Source organism: Phascolarctos cinereus, unplaced genomic scaffold (assembly GCF_003287225.1).
Source record: "Phascolarctos cinereus isolate Bilbo 61053 unplaced genomic scaffold, phaCin_HiC Scaffold_5;HRSCAF=322, whole genome shotgun sequence".
In the NCBI taxonomy this organism is placed as follows: Eukaryota; Metazoa; Chordata; class Mammalia; order Diprotodontia; family Phascolarctidae; genus Phascolarctos; species Phascolarctos cinereus.
In genome coordinates this window covers 415,393,176-415,399,614 of record NW_027555958.1, presented here as the reverse complement: position 1 = coordinate 415,399,614, position 6,439 = coordinate 415,393,176, and the positions used below count along the sequence as shown (strand labels likewise).

General features: G+C 36.1%; 1 pseudogene; it reads right to left on the bottom strand.

Annotated features, from left to right (window-relative positions):
* Nucleotides 1-1,002: 1,002 nt before the first annotated feature.
* Nucleotides 1,003-5,966, bottom strand: LOC110196989 (putative ATP-dependent RNA helicase DDX52 pseudogene; annotated as a pseudogene).
* Between the last annotated feature and the right edge of the window lie 473 nt (nt 5,967-6,439).

Sequence of the window (6,439 nt, the reverse complement as noted above, 5' to 3'; positions counted from 1 at the left end):
TCTCTACAGAGTCCCTTTGCTGTGGACTCTCAAAGGTTTCCAGAAGCCTATTTAAGGAATGCTAAATATATAGAATAGTAAGCTACAAAGCATATGGGTTTTCTGATGCATCACTCAAGATGCATCTTGAAAAGATGTCCTCAATCTATCTTACCCTACAGAAAATAGGAGGGGAAGGAGACAAGAGAGCAGGAGGATGATAGAGGAGAGGGCAGATTGGGTGAGTGGGTAATCAGAAGCAAACACTTCTAAGGAGGGACAGGGTCAAAGGAAAGAATAGAATAAAGGGAAATATACTTTTTTTCACAATATGACTACTATGGAAGTGCTTGCCTTCTCAATGAGGGTGGGTGGGGAGGGAGCGAAAAATTTTGGAACCCAAAATTTTAAAAACAAAAGTTAAAAGAAGTTTTTGTTTTCATGTGCAACTGGGAAATCAGATATGCAGGAAATGGGGCATAGAAATCTATCCTGCCCTACAGGAAAACTGAAGGGGAAGGGGATAAGAGAAGGGGGAGAGAGATAGAAGGGAGGGCAGATTAGGGGTATTCAGAATGCATGCTATCTTGGGGTGGGGAGGGATGAGATGGGGAGAAAATTTGGAACTCAAAATCTTGTGGAAGTGAATGCTGAAAACTAAAAATAAATAAATTAATTAAAACATAGAAAAGAAAAGATGTCTTCCATCTCAAACCCTCAAGAGACAGCCGAAGTTCTACTTTGTGCCATCCAACAGCGATCACTCTCTCTATCTGCCAAGGAAACTTTTAAAGATGACCATCTCTGGGTGTTTCTTGCCCAGTCTTTGCACTAGGGTCTTGTAAAAGAAATATTCCTGTGGATTCAACTCACAAATATTTCCATGAACAGTGTTCCTTCCAAAGTATTATTCCTAAAATCTGCTGTAAATTGAAATTTGATTAAGAGCAGTGAATGCACATGGTCACATATCACTTTCCATATTGATGGCTTCCTGGAATTTTATTTCAGTCAGTCTAGTAAAATAGGTGACTCAAAGTGTTCCATGAAAATAGTAGTTCATATGGGCATACTTAAGACTATGGAATTATATTTCTTGAACTGTCTCTGAAGAAATCTGATTATTATGTCTATATTTAGTAGGTGCTGTCTTTTTTCTGGCATTCTGATGAGTAATTTTTTTGTCCATTCAGCACTTTCCAAGAAATGCTCTGGTTTATATTAATGCTCTCCCTTTCCAATGGCTTCTTAATCATCTTCTTTTGTTTGCTTGGAACTTTGTGGAAGCTTCTGATGTACTCTGGCACCGGACATTCTGCCTGCCATATTACATCAGCAACACTTCATAATAATGGCTTACCATTTTTATTGAAGGATGTCATAGTATTTCCTTTATGCCCTGCTTTTCCACTTCAGCCTATCATGTGAATATATTCCACTGCACTGGTTGGAGAGTCCTAATTACTAAATTCATGCCTTTAAAATCAATTCCTCTTGCTAGCAAGGCAGGGCAGATAAGGACACAGATTTTTCCTGCTCTGAAACTATGGACTGTGTTTCCTCTCTGCTGCTGAATTATCTCCGTATGAATTACAGCCATATTAATACCATCATAAATGAGGTTGTGGAAACATTTTTTAGCTTTTTCAATGGACTGAATGAAAACAAGGACAGGTGGGTAGAAATAATTATATAAGTAGAAACTTAGAACTTTTATCACTAAACTAACTTTTCTTGTCCAACATTAAACAATAGAGGTGATAAATAGCATTCTTGCTTCACCCTTGATTTAATGAGAAAAGCTTCTACCATATTCCCATTACATATAATGTTCACTGATGGTTTTAGATAGATACTGCTTATCATTTTAAGGATTTATTCCTATACCCTCCAGTGTTTTTAATAGGAATGGGTTCTGTATTTTGTTAAAAGCTTTTTCTGCATCTATTGAAATAATCATGTTTTCTATTAGTTTTATTATTGATATGATTGGTTATGCTGATAGCTTTCCTAATATTGAACCAGTCCTGCATTCCTGGTATAAATCCTACCTAGTTATAGTGTGTTATCCTCGAGATAAGTTGCTATAATCTCTTTGCTAATATTTTATTTAAAATTTTTGCATTAATATTCATTAGGGAAATTGGTCTATAATTTCCTTTCTCTGTTTTGGCTCTTCCTGGTTTAGGTATTAGCACTGTATTTGTATCATAAAAAGAATTTGGTAGGACTCTGTCTATTTTTCCAAACAGTTTATACAGTGTTGGAATTAATTATTCTTTAAATGTCTGATAGAATTCACTTGTAAATCCATCTGGCCCTGGAGATTTTTTCTTAGAGAGTTCATTGATGGCTTGTTCAATTTCTTTTTCTAAAATGGGGTTATTTAAGTATTTTATTTCCTCTCTGTTAATCTGGGCAATATATATTTTTATAAATATTCATCCATTTCACTTAGATTTTCAGATTTATTGGCATACAGTTGGGCAAAATAGCTCTTAATTATTGTTTTGATTTCCTCTTCATTGGTGAAATCACTCTTCATGTTTGATGCTGGCAATTTGGTTTTCTTCTTTTTTTAAAAAAATCAAATTAACCAAAAGTTTATCTATTTTATTGTGTTTTTTTCATAAAACCAGCTCTTAGTTTTATTTATTAGTTAAATAATTTTCTTACTTTCAATTCTATTGATCTCCCCTTTGATTTTCAGAATTTCTAATTTGGCATTTAATTGGGGATCTTTAATTTGTTCCTTTTCTAGCTTTTTCAGTCACATGCCCAATTCATTGATCTCTTCTTTCTCTGTTTTATTCATGTAAGCATTTAGAAATATAAAATTTCCAGTAAGAACTGCTTTGGCTGCATCCCATAAGTTTTGGTATGTTGTCTCATTATTGTCATTCTCTTTGATGAAATTATTTTTTGTATGATTTGTTGTTTGACTCATTCATTAGGATTAGATTATTTAGCTTCCAATTAATTTTTAGCCTATTTTTCCGTGGCCTTTTTTACACATAATTTTTATTGCATCATGATCTGAAAAGGATGCATTTCTGCCTTTCTGCATTTGATTGTGAGGTTTTACTGCCCTAATACATGGTCAATTTTTGTGTAGGTACCATGTACCATGGATAAAAGGGTATATTCCTTTCTATCGCCATTCAGTTTTCTCCAGAGATCTGCCATATGTAAGTTTTCCAAAATTTGATTCACCACCTTAACTTTTTTTTTCTTGTTTATTTCATGGTTAGATTTATCTAGTTCTGACAGGGTGAAGTTGAGGTCCCCCACTAGTACAGGGTTTTTGTTGTTGTTGTTGTTGTTGTTTTGTTTTTTGCTATTTCTTCCTTTAACTCACTTAACTTCCTTAAGAAGTTGGATGCTATACCACTTGGTGCATATATGTTTAATATTGATATTACTTCATTGTTTATAGTACCTTTTAACAAGATGTGGTTTCCTTCCTTATCTCTTTTAATTAAGTCTATTTTTGCCTTTGTTTTGTCTGAGATCAGGATTACTGCCTTTTTTCTTTTACTTCAGCTGAAGCATATTATCTTTCTGCTTTAAATGTGTTTCTTGTAATATGTATATATACATATATATATGTATATATGTATGTATGTATATAATAGGATTATGGCTTTTAAATCACTCTGCTATCCTCTTCTATTTTATAGGAGAGTTCATCACATTCACAGTTATGATTACTAACTGTGTATTTCCCTCCATCCTTTTTCACCTCCCCCCATTTATACTTTCCTCTCTCTCCTTTCACCCTATCCCTCCTCACAAAGGAGGCTGTGTACCAGCCCCTCTCCCTTTTCTTTCCCCTTTCTCCTCCTACTTCCCTCCAATTGAGTGTGTATGTTATTCCCTCTTTGAGCCAAATCTGATGAGATTATGGTTCAAACAATGCTCACCTCTCTCCCTTCTTTCTCTCTACTGTAATAGGTCTTTTATGCCTCTTCATGTGATGTAATTTACTCTATTCTGCCTCTCCCTTTCCTTCCCAGTACAATCCTTTTTTTTACCCCTTAATTTTTTCTTATATATGTATTTCAATTGTTTTTCCAATGAGGTATTTCGCATTTTCTTCTGTTTTTTTTCATTCTTTTGTTTTATTTGACTGATTCTTGATGTCTCACAGAGTCATCAGCTTCCATTTGCCTAATTCTAATTTTTAAGGAATTATTTTCTTCAGTTAGATTTTGCATCTCCTTTTCCATTTGGCCAATCCTATTTTTAAGGAGTTGTTTTCTTTAGTGGATTTTTTTTTTTGATTTGGCCAATTGTATTTTTTAAGGAATTGTTTTCTTCAGTCAATTTTTGTCCTTCCTTTCCCAAGTTATTGACTCTCTCTTGCATACCTTTCATCTCTTTTCCCAATTTTTCTTCTACTGCTCTTATTTGACTTTTAAAATCCTTTTTGAGCTCTTCCAAGAAAGCTTTTTGGTCTTGAGACCAATTCATAATCCCCATTGAAGTTTCACATTTAGGCATTATGACATTGTTGTCTTCTTCTGAGTCTGTGTTTTGACCTTCCCTGTCACCATAGAAGCTCTCTATGGTCAAGGTTCTTGTTTGCTTCTTACTCATATTTTTGCCTATTTCACGGCTTCTAAAGTTGAGTTCTGCTCCAGGGGCAGGGGAGGCACAGTCCCAAACTTCTTATGCTGGGGGCCATGGGCCTGGTCACTGTGTGCCAGGGCCTCAGGGGCTGGGTGGCTTGCTCACTGCACTGGGGTGGCCTGGCCTCATCATGCCTATTGTCTGATATCTGGGGCTTGCAATTTGCCTTCTGTGCTGGGGCTGGAGCCCTCACAGCTGACCTGCTGTGCAGTGCCTGCTGAGCCAGGACTGAGGAGCCTCAACTGCTGTGGCTAAGAGCCTTCTGCTGACTTTCCCAGACACTGTCTACACTGAGTTGCACTATCCTTTTATCCAAGTGAGACAGACCTTTCCTGAAGTCCTAAGTTATCTTAAGCTGGAAAATTGTTTCACTCCATCTTTTTTGTAAATTCTGTCATTCCAGAATTTGTTTAGAGGCTTGATTTAATGTTGTTTCCAAGTGAAAATGGGAAGAACTCAGACAACTTCCTGGCTTCTCTCCAGCATCTTGGCTCTACCCCTGAGCTCATAATTTCTTATAGTTCAGTAGTATTCCATCACAACCAACTTGTCCAGCCATTCCCTAATTGGTGCTTTGTGATTTCTAGTTCTTTACCACCACAAAGAGAACTACTATGAACATTTTAGGACATACAGGTTCTTTTCCCTTTTCCCTAATCATCTTTGGAAATAGACCAAATAGTGGTATTGCAAGGACAAAGGGTATAAGTACTTTAATAACTCTTTGAGCTTAATTCCAGATAGTTCTCCAAAATGGTTGGAGTGTTTTATAATTTCACCAACAATAAATTAGTGTCCTAATTTTTCCACATCCTACCCAACATTTTCCACTTTTCCCTTCGATCATTTTAGCCAATCTTGTTGGTGTAAAATGATATTCCAATAGATCTATTCCTAGAGAATCTTGTTGCAACAAATAAATCCATCAATTTGTAGTAGTCAAAAGAATAGCCATTTACTAGATGATTTAACCCCAAACTCTTTGGCCACCATAGCCACTTTTTATATCATATGCATTCTGAATCCTGTGTGCTCAGAGATTTCTACTAACTCTCAATGAATCCAGCCCGCAAGTTCTCATGTGGGCAATATGATCAGTGCTGTGAAGTCTTTATTTGTGGATTATTTCAGCTAGATTAAAATAGAAATGCTGAAAGCCAGGCCTTTCCAGATCCAGCAGGAGCAGAAGCCAGAAGTTCCCAACCATTAAGCATGATGAGATTTGCTTGCATTTAGATTGGAGTGGGGCTATGGAAACCCACATCTAGGATGTTCTAGAGCAGTCAGGAGTAGACCTTATATTGCTGGTTATGTTGTTGAAATGTAGAAATGGGTTCAGGAAGGTCTGTTCCTTGTATGTGATTTTTTTAAATTTAGAAATGATTTATCTTTTCCTTTCAAAGCCATGGACGAATATCTAATCAAGGTGACTGAGGAGTGGTCAGATATGGGTAGTAGTAAAAACAGGAGAGAGAGTCATGAAAACCTAGAAATAAGAGAGCATCAAGGACAAAATGGGTATCAACAGTGTTAAAACCTGTAGACAGGTCAAGATGAATGAGCATATTGAAAAAAGGCCATTAGATCTGGCAACTAATTGATCATTGATAAGTTTGGAGAGAGTTATTTCAGTTGAACAATGAGTTTGAAAGCTAGATTTCAGAGTTAGGAAGAGAATAAGAGGAAAGGAAGTAGAAGCACTGATTGTAGACAGTCTTCTCAAGGAGTTTAACCAGGAAAGGGAGAAGAGATATACAATAGTTAGTGGGGATAAATGGATCAAGTGAGAGTTTTTTGGAGATGGGAGATACAAGGCCATATTTGTAGA